Here is a 26,295-nt window from a genome sequence, read left to right on the forward strand (position 1 = left end):
TCAGTCGGTTAGTGCGCTGCCAGGCTTCAAGGACACACACACACACACACACACACACACACACACACACACACACACACACACACACACACACACACAGACAGGCAGACACACCGTTCCAGTAGCTCAGTGGATAAAGCTCTGCGCTGGCAGGCTGAGGTTCGAGCCTGGTTAAGCAATAATAATTAACCATTTAAACGATAATTATATATAAAGGCAGTTATTTGGGTGATGAAAGCAGTTTTTTGGGTCGGAAATCGGCGAACTAAGAGGCAGAGTACGACAACCTGGCAACGTTGAACCAGCGCTGCCAAATTATCGTACTCAGCGCATTGCATTTACTTTGGTTTATGACTTTTTATCGTTTCTTCCTCGTAATGATACGTACGACTCTCCTCCTCCTCCTCCTCCTCCTCCTCCTCCTCCTCCTCCTCCTCCTCCTCCTCCTCCTCCTCTTCATCTTAACCTCCTCCTTCCTCTCGTTCTTTCCTCCTCCTCCTCCTCCTCTTCACCATCCTTCCTCCTCCTCCTTTTCTCCTCCTTCTCCTCCTCCTCCTCTTCATCTTAACCTCCTCCTTCCTCTCGTTCTTTCCTCCTCCTCCTCCTCCTCTTTATCCACCTCCTCTCCTCTTCTTAAGGATATAGGTGGCCGAGCTTGGGGAGGTCATTCATATCAATTATTTATTTGTTTCTTATTCCCCTCCTCCTCCTCCTCCTCCTCTTCTTTATCCACCTCCTCTCCTCTTCTCTTTTTCTCTTCTTTTTCGCATTCAAAGGTGATTCAGGTATTGGAGAAAGTGGGCCGACAGGTATAACAAGGAAGAAAATAATCGTAATAAACCAAGCCATATTAGTTGTCAAGGTATTTCTGGAGTTGAGGTAAACATGTAAGGTAAACAAGCAGACAGACAGATAGATAGATAGATAGACAGACAAATAGATAGACAGACAGGCAAGGATAGGAAGGAAAAAATAGTCGGTTACCTTGAAAATAATAATGACAGGTGTTGATTCTGTCTTTTTTTAGTGGATATGAAAGATAATTATGTTGAATTTTATAGTTAATTAATGATATTGTTGATGGGTATAGTTTCTCTCTCTCTCTTATAGTTTCACAAGAGCTGCTATAGTCGTGTGCATGTGTGTGTGTGTGTGTGTGTGTTTGTGTGTACCGATCTTTGGGTAGGACCACTCACACACAACACACCGCGACAACGAGGTCATTACCCCGTGCCTGACGTCGCGTACCTACTCACTGCTGGGTGAACAGTGGATACACGTGAAAGATAAACCCAACTTATCTTCACCTGGCCGTGGAATCGAACCCCGGTCCTTCGGGTTGTGAGGCAGACGCTCTATCCACTGAGCTACCGGGCCGTGTGTGTGTGTGTGTGTGTGTACCATTTCGTTTCTCCATACACTATATCTGAATGGAAATTGGTCAAGGGCTCAAAACAAGGAAAGAAATGAGAGAGAGAGAGAGAGAGAGATCTCTCTCTCTCTCTCTCTCTCTCTCTCTCTCTCTCTCTCTCTCTCTCTCTCTCTCTCTCTCTGTCTGTCTGTCTGTCTGTCTATCTATCTATCTGCCTATCTATCTATCACACACATACACATTAACTAGCTCGTATAATGGTCGGAGATCACCCACACACACACACACACACACACACACACACACACACACACTGACAGATAGATAGATAGATAGATAGATATTTATTGACCACAAATATACATAAAACCAAAACATCATACATAAATCGGAAGTTATTTAAGAATGCTAATAATTCCGTTAATATAAGAACATTTCCAATTTCTAGTCCACATTCAGCACTTCAGTAAAATCTTTATATAGTCACTAAAATATACAGAGCTCTTGTGTCTTTACTGGCAAAAAAAATAGTTAAAAATAAAGCTTTACAAAGTTTGATAAATATATGAAACTACTTATTTGAGACATTTTCAGAATACATTATGATAAAGAAAAACCTTAAACAGAAGCCCTGGAAGATGAAGAATTCCCTAAAATAAATATACTGAAATGTTAATAGCCTGGACATCTTAAAATATCCAGGACATTTATAATTGTAATGAGCTTGTACGGATCGGGCTCGTGATCAGGATATGATAAATTACACACACACACACACACACACACACACACACACACACACACACACACACGTTTAACTAGCCCGTATAATATTATGAGAGGTGTGGTGTCATCTGCCATCCGGTGTCGTGAGACATCCCATATCCATATTTTACCATCGCGGAACGCAAAATTTACTATCATGGAGTGACTGAGTGAAGCATCTAAGTGTAAAACAGTACTAATGAAGACTTAAATAGCGATGCAAGGCTTATTAGGTCACAAGAAGAAGAAGAAGAGTGATTGTTAATATCCTCGTTATATACACACACACATACGTCATCATTTGCTTTCATGATAAAATAAATAAACTTGGGTGGGACAGACCCCGACAAGCAGACGACAAAAGACACGGTACCTTGTCGAAATTCAGGTATGTCTTCAGGATATGGGATGTCTCATGATACCCGGATGTCTCATGACGCCACACCCTGGGCTTAACGACATTCAAAGTGGCCGTTAACACACACACACACACACACACACACACACACACACACAACCCTTAACAATAGGCTTGCTCCGCCCCTTCCAACAGGCAAACAGGCGAACTACACGGAACAACTATTACTCAAACACACACACACACACGACCGTTAACTAGAGGCCTGCTCCCCCCCCCCCCACCAACAGGCAAACAAGCGAACTACACCGAACATCTATCACACACACAAAGAAGAGTTGGCGGGACAAGCGCACTCCCTTCCTTTCTGCACCCTGTACCTTCCGTCAGCCCTTCAGTCTCTCACAAACCTCCACCTCCTCGACAAGTCTCCGTCCATCCTCATTCTGTGTTGGTGGCGGGAGCTCTTCGCCTGAACCCGCTGCTCCCGTATCTGCTAAGTGTTTATGTGTTACGGCCCCCGACTATGTATCTCCCGGGTCTCGGTTCGATACCCGCCCTCAGCACCTCCATGTTATGTGTCTGTGCTCCGTACCCGCCCACGTAAATGTTGGACTCGGTTCGAATCCCGCCCTCATCTACAAGCCCCGTCCTTAAGTAGGGGAGAGGGGTGATGATTCGGACAGTGGGATTGTCCGGCCATAGCACTTATTGTAAAGTGTATGGGAGTGAGTGCCGCGAGATTTTGTGTGAATATGCAAAACTTTGTTGCCTTGGCCCAGAAAGGGACAACCACGCCCTCAGAGCTGTTATTTTCGATGCAAGTCCTAATTTATGTTTTTTTCATCTCGTATGTAATATTTTCAGGGTGGCAGACGTATTACCTTTGCAATCTTTGAGTTGGGACTGATCGTAATTATTTTTGGACATATTAATTAGGGTTTTTGCGCGTTTCTTCAGGTATCTCTACCTATCTTGTAGTATTTTATCTTTTCTGTTGTTTTTGAGGTTACGTTGTGTTGTATTTCTGAGATTTATACATTCATTAATTTCATTGTTGATCCAGGGAGCAGGGGGCCGTTTTATTTCACGTGTTACCATTGGAGCAAGGTTGTCTAAGCATCTGGTGAACACTGAAGTTAGTATGCTCACTTGGTCATTAACATTATCCGTGTTTAATATTTGATTCAGTTCGGTGACGTTGTTTAGCAGGCTTTCGCAGAATTTATCTTAAGTCTCTGTATGTTTTAAAACTGGTATTCGTTTTGGCTTTTTCATATTGACTGTGGCTGTGATAAGCTCGTGATCAGCGATTGGGATTACGTCACTGTGTAATATGAGGTCAGGGTTATTGGTTATTATTACATCCAGTAGTGTAGCAGTGGTGGGGTTAGTCGTGTGGGTTTGCTTATTAGTTGTGTTAGTTTATTATTCTTTAGTAAGCGTGAGAGTTTGCTGGTAGGCGAGAGAAGGTCGTCATTTAGATCGCCTAGTACTAGGAATGTTTTTTTATGAAGCATAATAGATCGTATAGTTTCAGTTATATGATCATATGAATTAGCGAGAGCCTTTGGGTGTCTGTAAATACATCCAACTATGACAGATGGTAATATCCTGCACTGCACTCGGACCCATATGTCTTCAGTCCCTGTTTGTTTAGTTATTTTAGTGTCTATTATTTCAGAAGCAAGGGTATCACTAACATAGAGACAGACACCTGCACCTCGGCCGCCGTCGCACCTGAACACTTTATAATTGGGAATGTTGATGTATGTGTCGGGAGTGTAAGGGGAGAGCCATGTTTCGCTGACGCAAAGAATATCTGTATTTCTGTCACTCATTAACATTTTTATTTCATCAAAGTTTGCGAGTAGGGATTGGCCATTAATGTGATCTATGGTAAGACAGTCCTTGGAGTGTTCAGAGTTGTTAGGGTTTTCACTGCTGGCTTAAGGGAGAGGGAGAGAGAGAGAGAGAATAAGGGAGAGGGAGAGAGAATAAGGGAGAGGGAGAGAGAGAGAATTAAGATATATATATATATATATATATATATAGAGAGAGAGAGAGAGAGAGAGAGAGAGAGAATAAGGGAGAGGGAGAGAGAGAGAGAATAAGGGAAAGGGAGAGAGAGAGAGAGAAAAAAAAATGGTGATGGGTGTGTTGGCTTAATGGTGATGGATGTGTTGGCTTAATGGTGATGGATGTGTTGGCTTAATGGTGATGGATGTGTTGGCTTAATGGTGATGGATGTGTTGGCTTAATGGTGATGGATGTGTTGGCTTAATGGTGATGGATGTGTTGGCTTAATGGTGATGGATGTGTTGGCTTAATGGTGATGGATGTGTTGGCTTAATGGTGATGGATGTGTTGGCTTAATGGTGATGGATGTGTTGGCTTAATGGTGATGGATGTGTTGGCTTAATGGTGATGGGGGTATTGACTTAATGGTGATGGATGTGTTGGCTTAATGGTGATGGATGTGTTGACTTAATGGTGATGGATGTGTTGGCTTAATGGTGATGGATGTGTTGGCTTAATGGTGATGGATGTGTTGGCTTAATGGTGATGGATGTGTTGGCTTAATGGTGATGGATGTGTTGGCTTAATGGTGATGGATGTGTTGGCTTAATGGTGATGGATGTGTTGGCTTAATGGTGATGGATGTGTTGGCTTAATGGTGATGGATGTGTTGGCTTAATGGTGATGGATGTGTTGGCTTAATGGTGATGGATGTGTTGGCTTAATGGTGATGGATGTGTTGGCTTAATGGTGATGGATGTGTTGGCTTAATGGTGAGGGAGGTGTTGGCTTAATGGTGATGGATGTGTTGGCTTAATGGTGATGGATGTGTTGGCTTAATGGTGATGGATGTGTTGGCTTAATGGTGATGGATGTGTTGACTTAATGGTGATGGATGTGTTGGCTTAATGGTGATGGATGTGTTGGCTTAATGGTGATGGATGTGTTGGCTTAATGGTGATGGATGTGTTGGCTTAATGGTGATGGATGTGTTGGCTTAATGGTGATGGATGTGTTGGCTTAATGGTGATGGATGTGTTGGCTTAATGGTGATGGATGTGTTGGCTTAATGGTGATGGATGTGTTGGCTTAATGGTGATGGGGGTATTGACTTAATGGTGATGGATGTGTTGGCTTAATGGTGATGGATGTGTTGGCTTAATGGTGATGGATGTGTTGGCTTAATGGTGATGGATGTGTTGGCTTAATGGTGATGGATGTGTTGGCTTAATGGTGATGGATGTGTTGGCTTAATGGTGATGGATGTGTTGGCTTAATGGTGATGGATGTGTTGGCTTAATGGTGATTGGGGTCTTGACTTACTGGTGATGGATGTGTTGTCTTAATGGTGATGGATGTGTTGGCTTAATGGTGATGGATGTGTTGGCTTAATGGTGATGGATGTGTTGGCTTAATGGTGATGGATGTGTTGGCTTAATGGTGATGGATGTGTTGGCTTAATGGTGATGGATGTGTTGGCTTAATGGTGATGGATGTGTTGGCTTAATGGTGATGGATGTTATGACTTAATGGTGATGGGGGTGTTGGCTTAATGGTGATGTGACAATGGTGATGGATGTGTTGGCTTAATGGTGATGGATGTGTTGGCTTAATGGTGATGGGGTGTTGGCTTAATGGTGATGGATGTGTTGGCTTAATGGTGATGGATGTGTTGGCTTAATGGTGATGGATGTGTTGGCTTAATGGTGATGGATGTGTTGGCTTAATGGTGATGGATGTGTTGGCTTAATGGTGATGGATGTGTTGGCTTAATGGTGATGGATGTGTTGGCTTAATGGTGATGGGGTATTGACTTAATGGTGATGGATGTGTTGGCTTAATGGTGATGGATGTGTTGGCTTAATGGTGATGGATGTGTTGGCTTAATGGTGATGGATGTGTTGGCTTAATGGTGATGGATGTGTTGGCTTAATGGTGATGGTTGTGTTGGCAATGGTGATGGATGTGTTGGCTGAATGGTGATGGATGTGTTTGCTTAATTGTGATGGATGTTTTGGCTTAATGGTGATGGATGTTGGCTTAATGGTGATGGATGTGTTGTCTTAATGGTGATGGATGTGTTGGCTTAATGGTGATGGATGTGTTGGCTTAATGGTGATGGATGTGTTGACAATGGTGATGGATGTGTTGGCTTAATGGTGATGGATGTGTTGGCTTAATGGTGATGGATGTGTTGGCTTAATGGTGATGGATGTGTTGGCTTAATGGTGATGGATGTGTTGGCTTAATGGTGATGGATGTGTTGACAATGGTGATGGATGTGTTGGCTTAATGGTGATGGATGTGTTGGCTTAATGGTGATGGATGTGTTGGCTTAATGGTGATGGATGTGTTGGCTTAATGGTGATGGATGTGTTGGCTTAATGGTGATGGATGTGTTGGCTTAATGGTGATGGATGTGTTGGCTTAATGGTGATGGATGTGTTGGCTTAATGGTGATGGATGTGTTGGCTTAATGGTGATGGATGTGTTGGCTTAATGGTGATGGATGTGTTGGCTTAATGGTGATGGATGTGTTGGCTTAATGGTGATGGATGTGTTGGCTTAATGGTGATGGATGTGTTGGCTTAATGGTGATGGATGTGTTGGCTTAATGGTGATGGATGTGTTGGCTTAATGGTGATGGATGTGTTGGCTTAATGGTGATGGATGTGTTGGCTTAATGGTGATGGATGTGTTGGCTTAATGGTGATGGATGTGTTGGCTTAATGGTGATGGATGTGTTGGCTTAATGGTGATGGATGTGTTGGCTTAATGGTGATGGATGTGTTGGCTTAATGGTGATGGATGTGTTGGCTTAATGGTGATGGATGTGTTGGCTTAATGGTGATGGATGTTGGCTTAATGGTGATGGATGTGTTGGCTTAATGGTGATGGGGGTGTTGGCTTAATGGTGATGGATGTGTTGGCTTAATGGTGATGGATGTGTTGGCTTAATGGTGATGGATGTGTTGGCTTAATGGTGATGGATGTGTTGGCTTAATGGTGATGGATGTGTTGGCTTAATGGTGATGGATGTGTTGGCTTAATGGTGATGGATGTGTTGGCTTAATGGTGATGGATGTGTTGGCTTAATGGTGATTGGGTTTTTGTCTTAAGGGTGATGGATGTGTTGGCTTAATGGTGATGGATGTGTTGGCTTAATGGTGATGGATGTGTTGGCTTAATGGTGATGGATGTGTTGGCTTAATGGTGATGGATGTGTTGGCTTAATGGTGATGGATGTGTTGGCTTAATGGTGATGGATGTGTTGGCTTAATGGTGATGGATGTGTTGGCTTAATGGTGATGGATGTGTTGGCTTAATGGTGATGTGGGAGTTGACTTAATGGTGTTGGTTTTGTTGGCTTAATGGTGATGGATGTGTTGGCTTAATGGTGATGGATGTGTTGGCTTAATGGTGATGGATGTGTTGGCTTAATGGTGATGGATGTGTTGGCTTAATGGTGATGGATGTGTTGGCTTAATGGTGATGGATGTGTTGGCTTAATGGTGATGGATGTGTTGGCTTAATGGTGATGGATGTGTTGACAATGGTGATGGATGTGTTGGCTTAATGGTGATGGATGTGTTGGCTTAATGGTGATGGATGTGTTGGCTTAATGGTGATGGATGTGTTGGCTTAATGGTGATGGATGTGTTGGCTTAATGGTGATGGATGTGTTGACTTAATGGTGATGGATGTGTTGGCTTAATGGTGATGGATGTGTTGGCTTAATGGTGATGGATGTGTTGGCTTAATGGTGATGGATGTGTTGACTTAATGGTGATGGATGTGTTGGCTTAATGGTGATGGATGTGTTGGCTTAATGGTGATGGATGTGTTGGCTTAATGGTGATGGATGTGTTGGCTTAATGGTGATGGATGTGTTGGCTTAATGGTGATGGATGTGTTGGCTTAATGGTGATGGATGTGTTGGCTTAATGGTGATGGATGTGTTGGCTTCATGGTGATGGATGTGTTGGCTTAGCAAGATGTAGGTAACAGGAGAGAGAGACACGGGGAGAGATGGAGAGAAAAAGAGATGATAGAGAGAGTCACTGGAGAGAATGTCATGCAGTATGTATATGGACCAGCCTCGTGTGTCATGCAGTATGTATATGGACCAGCCTCGTGTGTCATGCAGTATGTTTTCTGTCAGATATGTTTTGTCTTCCCAGAGCTGCCGTGACAGAGGCCGGACTCGTGTGGGACCGCGGAGATGCCGGGTCAAGCAGGGGAGACATCACGGAGAGTCACACCAAGATAGATAGGTCAATTTAGGTCAACATATGTCCTCAGTGTGTTAGTGAGGATAGGCTATCAATGGTTAGCTGTCTAATCATTGGGAGTGACTAGTGTGCAGAGCTCGGCAACATTATGGAATACTAAATGATATCAAGTGATTGTTTTTAGTCTTAAATTTACTCTCTCCTCCTCCTCCTCCTCCTCCTCCTCCTCTCTGTCTATCTTCATCCCTTCCTTCCTTTTAATGAATAAGTTATCTTTTGCTTAATTAACATTTATAATTCTTTATGGTGGTCAATTCTTGCATCTCATTTCCCTATCGTCCATTCTCTCTCCTCCTCCTCCTCCTCCTCCTCCTCCTCTCTGTCTTTCTTCATCCCTTCCTTTCTTTTAATAAGTCCAAGTTATCTTTTGCTTAATTAACGTTTATAATTCTTTCTGGTGGTCAAATCTTGCATCCCATTTCCATTCGTTCATTCTCTCTCCTCCTCCTCCTCCTCTCTCTATATATATATCTTCATCCCTTCCTTCCTTTTAATTAATGTCTAAGTTATCCTTTGAGTGACGTTCTTTCTGGCGGTCAAATCTTGCATCCTATTTCCTATCGTCCATTCTCTCTCTTCCTCCTCCTCTCTGTCTATCTTCATCCCTTCCTTCCTTTTAATAAATAAGTTATCTTTTGCTTAATTAACGTTTATAATTCTTTATGGTGGTCAAATCTTGCATCTCATTTCCCTGTCGTCCATTCTCTTTCCTCCTCCTCCTCCTCCTCCTCTCTCTATATATATATCTTCATCCCGTCCTTCCTTTTAATTAATGTCTAAGTTATCCTTTGAGTGACGTTCTTTCTGGCGGTCAAATCTTGCATCCTATTTCCTATCGTCCATTCTCTCTCTTCCTCCTCCTCTCTGTCTATCTTCATCCCTTCCTTCCTTTTAATTAATGTCTAAGTTATCTATCGCTCAAGGTTCCTTCCAGTGTGTTTGTGGTGCCCGGCTCTGCTTGCTAGTTAGTTTTGTCACTGTATAATTGTCAATCCTAGTTTGTTTTGCCACTGTATAATTGTCAATCCTAGTTTGTTTTGTCACTGTATAATTGTCAATCCTAGTTTGTTTTGCCACTGTATAATTGTCAATCCTAGTTTGTTTTGCCACTGTATAATTGTCAGTCCTAGTTTTTGTCACTGTATAATTGTCAATCCTAGCTAGTTTTGTCACTGTATAATTGTCAATCCTAGTTTTTGTCACTGTATAATTGTCAATCCTAGTTTTTGTCACTGTATAATTGTCAATCCTAGTTTTTGTCACTGTATAATTGTCAATCCTAGTTTTTGTCACTGTATAATTGTCAATCCTAGTTTTTGTCACTGTATAATTGTCAATCCTAGTTTTTGTCACTATAATTGTCAATCCTAGTTTTTGTCACTGTATAATTGTCAATCCTAGCTAGTTTTGTCACTGTATAATTGTCAGTCCTAGTTTGCTTTGTCCCTGTATAATTGTCCGTCCCAGCCAGGCGCCTCTTCCATGTAAAGATATCGGCAGCTTCAAGCCTTGCCGATATCTCAATCCGTACGTGAATGTAAATTAACCGAAATCCTTGTTACTAAGCCCTGCACGGTGCTCTCTCACATAATGCTTCTTTAAATTTTCAGTCTCACTTAATTTCCGGGGTTAGTAATATATTTTGCCATAAGTTAACTCCCCGTGATGGCCAGTTTCATGTACTATATATAAGTAATTTGCCTTTTGCATGGCTATAATTCTGCATCCGTGTCTAAGGCCCAGTTTCACAGTTCCTCATGATGGGTTAGTAAGCTCCAAAACCAATACCAGAGCCTTCGAAATTTCCTTGTACGGTGTCTGGAGTTTATATTCAAGTTCACAAATTTGACGAGACTATACAGGAAAGGTCTTGTGTGTTTATGCTACGAAGGAAAGGGAGGAGAAGGGAGATGAGATTGGGAGACGAGTGAGCCGAGATCCTGTTTTTATTCAAGTTCACAAATTTGACAAGACTATACAGGAAAGGTCTTATATTGTCATGATACGAAGGAAAGGGAGGAGAAGGGAGATGAGATTGGGAGACGAGTGAGCCGAGATCCTGTTTATATTCAAGTTCACAAATTTGACAAGACTATACAGGAAAGGTCTTGTATTGTCGTGATACGAAGGAAAGGGAAGAGAAGGGAGATGAGATTGGGAGACGAGTGAGCCGAGATCCTGTTTATATTCAAGTTCACAAATTTGACAAGACTATACAGGAAAAGCTGTGTTTATGATATGAAGGAAAGGGAAGAGAAGGGAGATGAGTAAGCTGAGATCCTGTTTATATTCAAGTTCACAAATTTAACGACACTATTCAGGAAAGATCATGTGTGTTTATGCTGCGAAGGAAAGGGAAGAGAAAGGAGATGAGTAAGCTGAGATCCTTTTTATATTCAAGTCCACAAATTTGACGACACAATACAGGAAAAGCTCTTTGTATTTAGTGTGTCATCGAAGACCGCGCCATTTTGAACAGTATGGGATTCTATAGCTTGGTTCGGGAGTGTTACAAAGACCATGATGGACTGTGGAAGCGGCCCTTAATGTTCCCTTTTCTAATATGCCTCTCTGTTTTTGCAGGATGCCGCGGACGGACCATGCAGAGGACTCATCGCGACGACACCAACGGTTTGGTTAAGTGGGTTCTTTTGTGTGTGCGTCTGTGTGTGAATGGCAGGCCTGTCGTATGATTGTGTGTGTGTGTGCGTTGGCGTTATGCCTTCGCACTATTATTTTGTTAGGATGTATTTTTGTGTGTGAACTTTTTGCACGTAATCTTTTTTTATACCCATAGCTAGCGTTTGTTTGTGTGGCAGTGTTCCGGGAGATGGACGCCGGGGGACATGGGCTTGGGGAGGCGCACATGACCTCCTCTGTCCGTGACCTCTTCAGCTGGGGAGACCGGTAAGCATTTTGATATAGTTGTGTGGATAATGGATATTGTTTTTTACAGCTAAAGAAACCACTCTAGGGCAATGAGAAAATAGGTTTAGAAAAAGCCCGTTAACCCCTTCCCGGCAGCAGGGCTGACATGATTTTCCACCAAGTTTAGTAGAAAACACTCACTTGTCAATCCTGTGTTGTGAGAATTAGTGTTGGAACACTCTCATACACGGGAGATTTTAGTGCTGCTGGTGGTCGCAGTGAGCGTTTAGCACCACCAGCAAATACGCCTAACGCCCGCTGCAAGCGTTTAGCAATGAAAGGGTTAAGTTAGATTGGTTATATGTATATTGATACATTCAAATCAAAAATTTCAAAAAATCAGCAATCAAAATCAAAAGCATCATAAAAATCGGCTGCCCTCAGGGACTCCTACTCTCAACTCCTTGAACTGCTAATAATAAATAATAAAAAAAATAAAAAAAAATGCAAAAAGTGAAAATGTCAATGTGTCTGCATAGTCTGGTGGCCTTGCATGGCGGAGTGCGAGCCCCCCACTTGCAGCCTGGTACCTTGGCCACCTCTTTTTGTAGACTTCCTGTACGAGTGCTGAGGCCGTCCACGCATGGCACCGGTTCAATCCCATACTTCATTAATTTCTCCTGATCTTGATTAATTTCTTTATTTCGTGTTTGCAGGGAGAGGGGTGAAGGAGAAGGAAAAGGAGAGAAAAAAGAAGCTCGTGGGCTCGTACACATCACAAATATCCAACAAGACTAAAAGGTGATTGCAATGTTGGCAAATGTTGGCAAGTGTCCATGGGTTGAGATTTTTATTTTGTTCATTTTTGTTCATTTTCAGTTCTTCTTTTTTTCTATTTTTGGGGACCAGCGTTCCACACTGGCAGTGCCAGTGTTTATAGGCGCCATGCTACTATCTAATGGGCAAATGAATGAGCGTCTATACACACACAGGCGCCGACAAAAAGTCCCAATTTTCAAACGTCTCTATATAGATCCTCCGCAGGGAAGGGCTTAACCCGTGGGCTTGGGCCGTGGGGAAGCCGAGAAGTGGCCGGGAAATGGCAAAATTACACTGCATTTTGAGACTAAGAAAAGAGCATGGAACGTACATCAGAGCACCTGCTCCTCTCATAACTATAAAGCCATTAAGAATATTTCTTTTACTCAAACTCCATTCTGTTTGTGTGGTGTTTGTCACAAAATAAACAGTCTTGTGACGCGTGGCATCTAGCCGAGAGTCGCTTGTTGTCTACTTTAAAGAATTTGACGAGTGATTACTGTATGGATAGCTAATTCAGTCTGCCGTGACCTTACTGCACCACTTATCATGCATGGTGGGTTGCGGTGGGTTGGGGTTTGGTATGCCACAACCACCTACAATTAGCTTGAATCAGGGGTTTTATGGCGAGCCCTTTTTAGGGTCCACCGTACCACAGCCATGACTCGTGAAACCCCAGAAAAGGGTCTGCCGATGTTCTTGGGTTAATCGCTGCTCCTTCAGAGACAAAAGTTATGAGCGGCTGAAAGGGAGGTCAGTTTCGGGAGGAGAGGCGTCTCGATACGTCATTCCTCGTGAGAGAATTCAAGTCGAAGGCAGGAGGAGATATAGACACAGGAAGGGTGCCCCAGAGTTTACCAGTGTAAGGGATGAAAGAATGAAGATGTTGGTTAACTCTTGCATAATGGGTTTGGACAGTATAGGGATGAAAGAGTGGAGATGCTGGTTGACTCTTGCATAATGGGTTTGGACAGCACAGGGATGAAAGAATGAAGATGCTGGTTAACTCTTGCATAATGGGTTTGGACAGTATAGGGATGAAAGAGTGAAGATGCTGGTTGACTCTTGCATAATGGGTTTGGACAGTATAGGGATGAAAGAGTGGAGATGCTGGTTGACTCTTGCATAATGGGTTTGGACAGCACAGGGATGAAAGAATGAAGATGCTGGTTAACTCTTGCATAATGGGTTTGGACAGTATAGGGATGAAAGAGTGGAGATGCTGGTTGACTCTTGCATAATGGGTTTGGACAGCACAGGGATGAAAGAATGAAGATGCTGGTTAACTCTTGCATAAGGGGTTTGGACAGTATAGGGATGAAAGAGTGGAGATGCTGGTTAACTCTTGCATAATGGGTTTGGACAGTATAGGGATGAAAGAGTGGAGATGCTGGTTGACTCTTGCATAATGGGTTTGGACAGCACAGGGATGAAAGAATGAAGATGCTGGTTAACTCTTGCATAATGGGTTTGGACAGTATAGGGATGAAAGAGTGGAGATGCTGGTTGACTCTTGCATAATGGGTTTGGACAGCACAGGGATGAAAGAATGAAGATGCTGGTTAACTCTTGCATAAGGGGTTGGACAGTATAGGGATGAAAGAGTGGAGATGCTGGTTAACTCTTGCATAATGGGTTTGGACAGTATAGGGATGAAAGAGTGGAGATGCTGGTTGACTCTTGCATAATGGGTTTGGACAGCACAGGGATGAAAGAATGAAGATGCTGGTTAACTCTTGCATAAGGGTTTGGACAGTATAGGGATGAAAGAGTGGAGATGCTGGTTAACTCTTGCATAATGGGTTTGGACAGTATAGGGATGAAAGAGTGGAGATGCTGGTTGACTCTTGCATAATGGGTTTGGACAGCACAGGGATGAAAGAATGAAGATGCTGGTTAACTCTTGCATAATGGGTTTGGACAGTATAGGGATGAAAGAGTGGAGATGCTGGTTGACTCTTGCATAATGGGTTTGGACAGCACAGGGATGAAAGAATGAAGATGCTGGTTAACTCTTGCATAAGGGGTTTGGACAGTATAGGGATGAAAGAGTGGAGATGCTGGTTAACTCTTGCATAATGGGTTTGGACAGTATAGGGATGAAAGAGTGGAGATGCTGGTTGACTCTTGCATAATGGGTTTGGACAGCACAGGGATGAAAGAATGAAGATGCTGGTTAACTCTTGCATAAGGGGTTTGGACAGTATAGGGATGAAAGAGTGGAGATGCTGGTTAACTCTTGCATAATGGGTTTGGACAGCACAGGGATGAAAGAATGAAGATGCTGGTTAACTCTTGCATAAGGGGTTTGGACAGTATAGGGATGAAAGAGTGGAGATGCTGGTTAACTCTTGCATAATGGGTTTGGACAGCACAGGGATGAAAGAATGAAGATGCTGGTTAACTCTTGCATAAGGGGTTGGACAGTATAGGAATGAAAGAATGAAGATGCTGGTTAACTCTTGCATAAGGGGTTGGACAGTATTGGGTATATGTAAGAGTAGTATTTATATATGTGTGAAAAATTATTTAAATGAGTATATAATGTTAGGAATTGCAAAAATGATTATATATGCATAATAGAGGAGATCAGTGATGATTTGACCATTTTCATTTAAGAAAAATTCAATTAAGTATGGAAGAGACAGAGATGGAATTTATACATTCTTAAAAATACTTAAAACTACTTATCCTCCCTAATTTCTATCTTTCCCGTACTTAATTAAATTTTGGCATTACAATTTTGTTGACCTTAACCCGGTGGTAGCAGCAGGGATCATGTTTCTTAATGGTCCCTCCAAGCGAGAAAAATTAAAAAAATCACCCTCACACAAACCATTTCATAATATAATCAAAGCATTTGTGATCAGTTTATATATCATCTATTTTGGGGAGTTTAAATCATGGCACAAATTTGGTCCGTCGCTGCTACACAGTAAAGCCACAAATTTGGCCCATCGCTGCTTCACAGTAAAGCCACAAATTTGGCCCATCGCTGCTTCACAGTAAAGCCACAAATTTGGCCCGTCACTGCTACATGGTAAAGCCACAAATTATAGCCGGGAGCATTCTGGACCATCTAGAAAAGCATAATTTAATTCATGATTCACAGCATAGGTTCACAAAGGATAGGTCTTGCCTTACCTGTTGTCCTTCTACACTAAAGTAATAGAGGCGGTTGACCGAGATGAAAACTATGACATATTGTATCTAGATTTCAGTAAAGCGTTCGACAAAGTCCCTCATCACCGGCTATTACTAAAATTACAGGCTCACGGCGTAGCTGGTAAAGTTTTGAACTGGATCAGGGCGTGGCTCAGTGGTAGGAAGCAGAGAGTGCAGATCAATGGTAAAAAATCTGAATGGGGCAGTGTTACGAGTGGAGTCCCTCAGGGGTCGGTGCTGGGTCCTCTGCTTTTTATTATTTACATCAATGACTTGACACAGGAATTAGTAGTGATGTCAGCAAGTTCACAGATGATACCAAGATCAGTAGTGTAATCCAATCAGACAGGGACGCTACCATTTTCCAGGATGAGCTTGACAGACTATATGATTGGGCGGGGAAGTGGCAGATGGAATTCAATGTCGGGAGGTGTAGCATTCTGAGTGTAGGCAGGAACAACCCCTCACACAATTACTCCTTAAATGGCACTCCTCTAAGCAGGTCTGGGCTTGAGAGAGACTTAGGAGTCCTAGTGAGCGCTGACCTCCGTCCTAGGGCTCAATGCATTCAGGCCAAAAATTGGGCCAACAGAGTACTTGGTTTCATCTCAAGGAGCGTAAGCAATAGGAGCGCTGAAGTCATCCTCAAACTTTACTTAGCACTAGTTAGACCTCATCTCGATTATGCGGTTCAGTTCTGGTCCCCCTACTATAGAATGGATATCAAGGTGTTAGAATCTGTACAGAGGAGGATGACAAAGATGATTCAGGGGGTGAGAAACTTGCCTTATGAAGACAGGCTGAAGCAGTTAAATCTACACTCGCTAGAAAGGCGAAGGTTGCGAGGAGACTTGATCGAAGTGTATAAATGGATGAAGGGATTTAATAAAGGGGATGTCAATAAGATTTTGATAGTAAAAGAGCCAGGTAGGACGCGTGGCAATGGTTTTAAGTTAGACAAATTCAGATTCAACAAAGACATAGGCAAGAATTGGTTTACTAACAGAGTGGTGGATGAGTGGAACAGGCTTGGGGGCCATGTTGTGGGTGCCAATACCATGGCCTTGTATAACCTAACCAGCCTCTTGCAGACTCCTTATGTTCTTAACTCTTGCATAAGGAGTTTGGACACACAAACCATTTCATAATATATATCAAAGCATTTGTGATCAGATTATGCATCATCTATTTTGGGGGTTTAAATATCATGGCACGAACTTGGCCCATCGCTGCTACACGGTAAAGCCACAAACTTGGCCCGTCGCTGCTGCCGGGTTAATGGAGCAGCCACCTGTGTCTGAGCCAAGATGTCTGGATGTCTCTGCCGCTGCCTCTCCGCATGTCTGAGTCTCCCTGTACTTCCAGTGTGTTGCCCCGCCTGGAGAGACACGTTGATGGAGGTGGCCGTGTGTGTCACCCTTTGCCTGTATCCTCTGGCGCCCAGGTAAACAATGATAATGATTATGATAATACCAATAATAATAATGAATATAATAATACCAATAATAGTAATGAATATAACAATACCAATAATAGTAATGAAATGATAGTCGGTCAAATAACGAGATCATTAAATACTGTTGCTCTAGTATAATTTTCATAGTGTGTCTAATTCTCCGTCAGTCTCCTGGGTTGTGTCTAAGTCGGTCTTGTTCTTTCAGAGGCGCGTAAGCGGAGAGCATCGGCGCAGCGCGGGAGCAGCACGTCAGGGTGTAGGGTGTTTGTTTAGCTGGTGTAGGGTGTTAGGGTGTTAGGTGTAACAACGGTTGGCTCTTTCACAGAACGGGTGTGATTCCGTTCTGCGTTTGAGTCTTCCACCTTCAGACGGTCTCCCTCCGAGATGTCTGAAGTTTTTTTTGTCGGTTTTCTCCGTAGGAGGAAGCCGACTCTAGCTACTCTGGCCTCTCTTCCGGGGGTCAGAGCGGTCGGGCTCTGCTTGGCCAGGCGTTGCCTTTCGCGTTGTCTCCGCCGACGTTTTGCCAGACTCTTCCGTAAGGTTGAGCCTGGCTTTTTATTAGGTGGATCAGGCTGCCTTCTTCCAAGGAGTCTGATGGGAGTGGAGTCTTTTTTTTGGTGTATGTCTGTGGGTACTTAGTGGGTAAGGGAGGGTGGGGTAGAATGGTTGGTGGGCTGGAAGTGGGTTGGGGGATGAGCCTCCTGGGATTTGGGTTGTGTCGAGCCTTACCGCCTGGTGTGTTGGGTAACCTTCACGCCAGGGGGGGGGTGCCAAGACCATATCCATCTCCTGGGCAGGGCGATTCCCCTTTCCCATGCCAACTGGCCCTCCTCCGTCTGCCTCCCCAAACCCCCGCTGAGTGCTTGTGTGTGTTATTTTATTTAGGATGTCTTTTTTTTCTATGCCTTTTTCCCGTGTGTTTATACCCAATAGCTAGCGTGTGTGTGTGTGTGGCAGTCCGGAGGCGCGTGCAGCGAGGACATCACATCACGTCACTACGGTATATCCACGGTATTTGGTTTAGTGTGTGCTGTGTGTGTTTGTGTGTGTGATGGCAGGCCTGCCGTGTGTTTGACCTTTTGCTGTGTGTTGCTGTGTGACTGCTAGGATTTCATTTCTATGTATGTTTTTTTCCCCATAACCCCCTTCCTCCCTAGCTCTTTAGCTGTTGTGTGCGAGGCGCTGGGTGGATGCTGCCGGGCGACCAACGGCGGTGGCGGTGTGCAACGCGGGAGCTGCTGAGGTTTGGGGTAGCACTACGGTGCAGGTTATGTAGGGTGTGTGAGTTTTTTTTTTGTGTGAGTGTCTTTTTTTTGTGTGGGGTGTTGGCGGGGGACTTAGCTAATCACTGTGTCAGGAAGGCATGGGCGTGGCCGTCTGTCCATCAGGCCGACGGGCGGGTGTGCCACCTGGCAGTCAGGCTAGCAGGTGACAGGCAAGCTATTTGGTGGTCAGGCTGTCAGTCGGGCCATCAGATAGGTAGGCAGGCCACCTTGCGGTCGGGTTGTCGGGCGGGCACCCCACCCTCGGTCAGGTAGGCAGGCAGCAGCGTCTACGCTGAGCCGTACGGCTACACGTACGAACGCACGGAACCCGTACGCTACGTTCCGCTGCACTGACGCTCGTCGTACCTCTGCTCGCACGCTTGCGGGCGGGTTGGGGGCGGGGGGCGGATGGGCGGACGGGCGGGCGTACGTGGGAACGGGCGGGCGGACGGGTGGTCGGGCGGTTAGGGAGTCGAACAACGCTTGAAAGACGCGCAGATAGATGTCAGATTCTCCCGTAGGGAGGTCTGGCAAGGTGTTAGTTTAGGCGGCGGAGTTGTACGCGGGCCAGTCTGTGTTACAGCTTTGCCGCCAGGGTAGCTCCTTCCGAGTTACTGAGGACCAGTTTTCCTCACAGGAGGAGGCTGGTGGGGCCTAGGGTGTTAGGGGTACAACGGTTGGCTCTTTCACAGAACGGGTGTTTTCCGTTCTGCGTTTGAGTCTGCCGCCTTTGGGCGTCTCCCTCTGAGATGTCGGTTAGGATTTCTTTTTTTTATATGTCCGTGTGTGTAACTGTTGCCTTTTAGCCTGTTGTGTTCCTGAGCAGCAAGAAGAGGCGGCTGTGGTGACCCGCCCGATGCGGAAGGCTTCTGGGCCCTGTCGGCGGGGGCGCACCTCTCTGGCTGACTGGTTGACCAGGCTTTGACCAGGTGGCCGGGGAGGCGCATCCTCGCTGGGCGGGGTCTGGGGGCCCTCCGTCTTGGGGAGGTCGCTGCAGCAGGAGGAGGTAACTACTGCTGGTTTTGTAAGGCATTGTGGTTGAGAGCACCTTGCAGCTGTAACACGAATTTCGTTCCGTAATAAACAATGTACCGCCATGCTGCCTGTCCTTCCTCCCTCCCAGCACTGTGTACGTCTGTGTGTGTGTGTGTGTTGCTTAATTCTCCCTCACTGCACTGTGCGTACGTCTGTGTGTGCGTGTTGCTTAATTCTCCCTCACTGCACTGTGCGTACGTCTGTGTGTGTGTGTTGCTTAATTCTCCCTCACTGCACTGTGCGTACGTCTGTGTGTGTGTGTTGCTTAATTCTCCCTCACTGCACTGTGCGTACGTCTGTGTGTGTGTGTTGCTTAATTCTCCCTCACTGCACTGTGCATACGTCTGTGTGTGTGTGTTGCTCTGTCTCTCTCTCTCAATCTCTCTCTCTGTCTCTGTCTGTCTCTGTCTGTCTCTCTATCTCTCAATCTCTCTCTGTGTCTTTCTCTCTCTCTAGTTAGTAAAGAACGGGCAACGTTTGCCATGGAAGACTCTACAGTATAAGACTCTACAGTATACATAAGACTACAGTGTACATCCCAACCCTCTACGGCCGTTGCTGCTCCACCCGGGCATTACCACATCCACCCGGGTCTACAAGAAACCTCCACGGCCGAGCCTCAACCACAGAACACACCGCTACGGTTGATGAGGTTCCACGCCCCGGACCACAGCCATGTTAGCCTCGATAATAGTCCTCGGCGCACTTGTTCTGAGACGTCCTGGTGAGTGAGTGTCCTAATTGCTTTTACTGATAATGTCGCAGGTATCCGATGGTTCAGGTGTGATGTCAGATATTTTTGTTATTGTGTCGTAAATATCCAGTGATTATTTCCGAGTCGCTGAATGTTCATCGCACACAGTTTGTCTTTGAGTAAAAACACTGATTAATATCCATGATCGGTTAGGTTACGAACTCCCTCAATTTCAGACTGGAGAGCTACACAACACTGGTCATCTGCTGAGTGGTTGATTTCCTGGTCTACCGGCCCCTGGAGGAGTGGTCAATTTCCTGGTCTACCGTGGATATGAGTGGTTGATTCCCTGGTCTACCCCTGGATGACGCGGCTGTTCCTATGCAGGGGAAGACTCACACAAGCGATAAGGTAAGGTTTTAATGGCTGGGCTTGCAAGAAGTTTTAATAGCTGGGTTCAAGAGAGGTTTTAATAGCTGGGTTTACAAGATGTTTTAATAGCTGGGTTCAAGAGAGGTTTTAATAGCTGGGTTTACAAGATGTTTTAATAGCTGGGTTCAAGAGAGGTTTTAATAGCTGGGTTTACAAGAGGTTTTAATAGCTGGGTTCAAGAGAGGTTTTAATAGCTGGGTTCAAGAGAGGTTTTAATAGCTGGGTTTACAAGAGGTTTTAATAGCTGGGTTCAAGAGGTTTTAATAGCTGGGTTCAAGAGAGGTTTTAATAGCTGGGTTCAAGAGAGGTTTTAATAGCTGGGTTCAAGAGAGGTTTTAATAGCTGGGTTCAAGAGAGGTTTTAATAGCTGGGTTCAAGAGAGGTTTTAATGGCTGGGTTCAAGAGAGGTTTTAATAGCTGGGTTCAAGAGAGGTTTTAATAGCTGGGTTCAAGAGAGGTTTTAATAGCTGGGTTCAAGAGAGGTTTTAATAGCTGGGTTCAAGAGAGGTTTTAATAGCTGGGTTCAAGAGAGGTTTTAATAGCTGGGTTCAAGAGAGGTTTTAATAGCTGGGTTTACAAGAGGTTTTAATAGCTGGGTTTACAAGAGGTTTTAATAGCTGGGTTTACAAGAGGTTTTAATAGCTAGGTTCAAGAGAGGTTTTAATAGCTGGGTTTACAAGAGGTTTTAATAGCTGGGTTTACAAGAGGTTTTAATGGCTGGGTTCACAAGATGTTTTAATAGCTGGGTTTACAAGATGTTTTAATAGCTGGGTTTACAAGATGTTTTAATGGCTGGGTTTACAAGAGGTTTTAATAGCTGGGTTTACAAGAGGTTTTAATGGCTGGGTTTACAAGAGGTTTTAATAGCTGGGTTCACAAGAGGTTTTAATAGCTGGGTTCAAGAGAGGTTTTAATAGCTGGGTTCAAGAGAGGTTTTAATAGCTGGGTTCAAGAGGTTTTAATAGCTGGGTTCAAGAGAGGTTTTAATAGCTGGGTTCAAGAGAGGTCTTAATGGCTGGGTTTACAAGATGTTTTAATAGCTGGGTTTACAAGAGGTTTTAATAGCTGGGTTCACAAGAGGTTTTAATAGCTGGGTTTACAAGATGTTTTAATAGCTGGGTTTACAAGAGGTTTTAATAGCTGGGTTCAAGAGAGGTTTTAATAGCTGGGTTCAAGAGAGGTTTTAATAGCTGGGTTCAAGAGAGGTTTTAATTGCTGGGTTCAATAGAGGTTTTAATAGCTGGGTTCAAGAGAGGTTTTAATAGCTGGGTTCAAGAGAGGTTTTAATAGCTGGGTTCAAGAGAGGTTTTAATAGCTGGGTTCAAGAGAGGTTTTAATAGCTGGGTTCAAGAGAGGTTTTAATGGCTGGGTTTACAAGAGGTTTTAATAGCTGGGTTCAAGAGAGGTTTTACTGGCTGGGTTCAAGAGAGGTTTTAATAGCTGGGTTCAAGAGAGGTTTTAATGGCTGGGTTCAAGAGAGGTTTTAATAGCTGGGTTCAAGAGAGGTTTTACTGGCTGGGTTCAAGAGAGGTTTTAATAGCTGGGTTCAAGAGAGGTTTTACTGGCTGGGTTTACAAGATGTTTTAATAGCTGGGTTTACAAGAGGTTTTAATAGCTGGGTTTACAAGATGTTTTAATAGCTGGGTTCAAGAGAAGTTTTAATGGCTGGGTTCACAAGAGGTTTTAATAGCTGGGTTCAAGAGAGGTTTTAATAGCTGGGTTTACAAGAGGTTTTAATAGCTGGGTTCAAGAGAGGTTTTAATGGTACATATCTACTGAATGTTGCAATGTTACATATCTTGACATGCTCTCAGGGTAAGGAGTGTTGTGATATGGTGCCTTCCCCCTCCCCCAGCACCCGTCGGACCTGGAGACTCCCCCCTGAGCCTGACGGTGGAGCTGTGGGCCCTGCACCAGACCCCCACACCCCCCCACACCACCCACAGCAGGGGCAGGGCGTTGAGACTCCCCCCACAGGCTAAGACAGGGAGGGACTTGAAGATCCAGGTTTTTGTCATCTGCACAGGAATTGACACTATAGACAATAATTGACAATATAGTTTCCTTTTTTGTGTGTGCCCTTGAGCTGTCTCCTTTGTTGTAGAAAAAAAATACTTGACAAGGCTTTCATAGGTGTTTGGGGCATTTCCATGGGTAGTTTGATGACCCTGGTGGTAGTCTGACCCTTCCTCTGTGCAATGAACTTGAAAAAAACGCTCATAAAAATGCAGATATTAACCCAGTAGCAGCAGGGATCATGTTTCTTAATGGTCCCTCCAAGCGAGAAAAATGAGAAAAAAAATCACCCCTCACACAAACCATTTCATATATATCAAAGCATTTGTGATTAGATTATGTATCATCTATTTTTGGGGGTTTATATCATGGCACAAATTTGGCCTGTCGCTGCTACATGGTAAAGCCACAAATTTGGCCCGTCGCTACTACTGGGTTAACCTCATTGTCGTGTTAAAATCCCTGTATCTCACTGTTATCTTCCTCTCCCTCTATATTATTTGTCAATCTCTCTCTTTCTCTCTCTCCCACAGATGTCTAAGGTTCCGCCTATGCAGCTGAAGGGTGCCAATGCCTACACATGCGTCGACCACAGGTGTGCGCTGGACATTGCCTACAATTCATGGTGCAAATGGTATGTTGGAGGAATTCTTTGATGTATTTGAGGGACTGGGATGCCTGCTGGATGGTACAGGTAAATTACTTGGCTGAGAGATCCCGGGTTCAATTCCCGGGCAGAGTGGAAAAATTTGGGCAGCTTTTCCGATACCCTACGCCCCTGTCCACCCAGCAGTGAATGGGTACCAGGTATTAATCGGGGGTTGTGTCCCGTCTCCTGGGGTCTGTTCCCTTCTCCTATAATCCTTTCCTCTTCTGTCTCTCTCTGGCATATGACCACAGATGTTGCACCCACTAAACAAAACTTTCCAATTTTCCAACAGTTGAATTACAGTTTGGTCCAAGTGCTGTCCCTGTGGCTCACCCTCCTAGAGAAATACCTGTTGCTCTGAGGGATAAACTTAAGAAGGAATTAGACCATATGGAAAGACTAGGTGTCATTGTTGAAGAAAATGAACCCACAGATTGGCTCAATAGTAAGGTTATTACATGTGGCATCCTTGTGTGTTACAGCTAATATATATACTGTGTCATCTGCATATAAAAGTAGTGGATAGGAAACACTAATTGACATACCATTTACATAACATAAGAATAAAATAGCTCCCAGGATTTATATATATTTATTTATTTTCTTTTAATCAAGGTTTTAGTAAGAAGAGGAACCCTGTACCCTGCCTTCCACTACACACACACACACACACACACACACACACACACACACAAACACACACACACAAAAAAATATATATAAAAAAATAGCCCAGTGATTTTTTCCATTTCTTTACTTGCCTCCTAAAACATAACCCACCCTCGTTTGACCCCACCATGACCTCTCGCGACCTAACCTAACCTGACCTGACCTTTCCCAGGGAGCGTCAGCGGAGATTGAGCTGGCGGAAGGTTGGCGGCCGGGTCAAGCTCGCCTCGGACAAGGAGTTCTGTGAGATGTGCTCGGCGGATGTTGTTGACCTCGGCCACATCAATGTTACTAAGGTGGCGGAGGTGTGGGACTACATCTACATTGACGACGGACTCAAGGAGATCCCTGAGACTACTATTATTACTATTACTACTATGTGTACTATTAAATCCTCTATACTGCTACTATGTGTACTATTGAATCCCTTATATAGTACTTCCATGACAGCTGATCTACTACTACTACTATGACCACTCAATCCCTGGTAAGTACAATGTCATTATCATCATCATTATTTAGGTTAAGGTCCATTTAATTCAATCTTCCTGAGCGGTTGGACGCTTTATGGCTCTCCTCCATTCTACTCTGTCTTCCGCCCAATGCTTATACAGTTCTATCAATCCCAAGTCTTCCTGTACACACCTTCTCCATGTTTTTCTAGGTCTACCAACTGGTCTTCCTTCTACCTCCATTCTGCTATGTCTTCTGCCCAATGCTCATCCAATCCCATCACTGCTAAGTCTTCCTGTATACACCTTCTCCATGTTTTCCTAGGTCTACCAACTGGTCTCCTTCCTTCTACCTCCAATCTCTCCAACACTCCCAGCACTGTATCCTCCCCTGCTCTCTTTACATGTCCAAACCATCAGAGTCTTTCCCTTCTGAGCACTGTTTCCAGGTCCTCTACTAAAACTCCCAGCACTGTGTCCTCCCCTGCTCTCTTTACATGTCCAAACCATTGGAGTCTTTCCCTTCTGAGCACTGTTTCCAGGTCCTCCACTAAAACTCCCAGCACTGTGTCCTCCCCTGCTCTCTTTACATGTCCAAACCATGGGAGTCTTTCCCTTCTGAGCACTGTTTCCAGGTCCTCTACTAAAACTCCCAGCACTGTGTCCTCCCCTGCTCTCTTTACATGTCCAAATCATCGGAGTCTTTCCCTTCTGAGCACTGTTTCCAGGTCCTCTACTAAAACTCCCAGCACTGTGTCCTCCCCTACTCTCTTTACATGTCCAAACCATCGGAGTCTTTCCCTTCTGAGCACTGTTTCCAGGTCCTCTACTAAAACTCCCAGCACTGTGTCCTCCCCTGCTCTCTTTACATGTCCAAACCATCGGAGTCTTTCCCTTCTGAGCACTGTTTCCAGGTCCTCTACTAAAACTCCCAGCACTGTGTCCTCCCCTGCTCTCTTTACATGTCCAAACCATTGGAGTCTTTCCCTTCTGAGCACTGTTTCCAGGTACTCTACTAAAACTCCCAGCACTGTGTCCTCCCCTGCTCTCTTTACATGTCCAAACCATCGGAGTCTTTCCCTTCTGAGCACTGTTTCCAGGTCCTCTACTAAAACTCCCAGCACTGTGTCCTCCCCTGCTCTCTTTACATGTCTCTGCCAAATATTTCCCTCTCCCTGCCTCTGTCCCTGCCAAATCACTCTCTCCCTGCCTGTGTCCCTGCCATGTCTCTCCCTCCCTGCCAAATCTAGCCTCTCCCTACCTTACCCTGCCCTAAGCTATCCTAACCTACCTCTCTCTCCACCAGGTTGACAAGCCCGTCCATGGTGAAGAAGCCTTGTCCTACCCGTGCTGAGATGACCCGTGTGGGCAACACTACCATGGACGGAGCAGTGGGGGAGGCGGTGGCTGAGTGGATAGCATGATGGCGCCACATTCGGGACAACGTGAGTTCAAACCCCGCCCGGTGCCACCAAGCTGGGATTTTTCAGCCGCCGCCGAGTGGCTTAAAACTACCCACATGCGAGCAAAATCTGGAAACTTATCTTCGTTACTGGGGCTATTTCCTTGCAAATGGGGATATTCCTGGGAGAGTACGTCACGGCAAAGCCATTTCTGGTCTCGAAATAGCAATACAGCGCCTACCGGTCGAGATAGCCTTGTATCTAGTTCTGTCTCTCTCTTATCTCTGTGTGTTATATAAAGGCTGGCCTCTAACAATACATGCAACAACATATGTAACTGTACCTAATGCGCTATTTAGAAATGTTTCAAATGTTCTGTCTTTACCTCAAAGTTAATTCATTCTTCCTCATATATATAACTTGATTGCCCTCTCGTCTTTTTAATTAATCCTCGATCACTCTCTTTTAATCATCCCAGCCAGCTGTTCCTCATAGTGGCTCTCGCACACCTGTACACAATTTTCCGAACATACCAAGATACACTTTTAATCGTCAGCCAACTCTGA

General features: G+C 44.5%; 2 long non-coding RNA genes across 6 annotated transcripts; both read left to right on the forward strand.

The window, feature by feature from the left end:
• The first annotated feature begins 8,130 nt into the window (after window positions 1-8,130).
• LOC126984997 (uncharacterized) lies at window positions 8,131-18,827 on the forward strand. 3 transcript variants are annotated; one of them, XR_007738264.1, is made up of 4 exons: window positions 8,131-8,798; window positions 11,390-11,713; window positions 17,024-17,102; window positions 17,320-18,827. It is a non-coding gene; the product is annotated as an uncharacterized LOC126984997 (long non-coding RNA). The 3 variants fall into 3 exon arrangements; XR_007738263.1 differs by having other exon boundaries at window positions 8,131-8,788; XR_007738262.1 differs by lacking the exon at window positions 8,131-8,798 and having other exon boundaries at window positions 9,660-11,713.
• Window positions 18,828-20,380: 1,553 nt separating this feature from the next.
• Window positions 20,381-26,295, forward strand: LOC126984998 (uncharacterized). 3 transcript variants are annotated; one of them, XR_007738266.1, is made up of 5 exons: window positions 20,381-20,519; window positions 22,396-23,190; window positions 24,047-24,868; window positions 25,148-25,333; window positions 25,427-26,295. It is a non-coding gene; the product is annotated as an uncharacterized LOC126984998 (long non-coding RNA). The 3 variants fall into 3 exon arrangements; XR_007738265.1 differs by having other exon boundaries at window positions 25,148-26,295; XR_007738267.1 differs by having other exon boundaries at window positions 24,047-24,775; window positions 25,148-26,295.

This window comes from Eriocheir sinensis, chromosome 58 (genome assembly GCF_024679095.1).
Source record: "Eriocheir sinensis breed Jianghai 21 chromosome 58, ASM2467909v1, whole genome shotgun sequence".
Lineage (NCBI taxonomy): Eukaryota > Metazoa > Arthropoda > Malacostraca > Decapoda > Varunidae > Eriocheir > Eriocheir sinensis.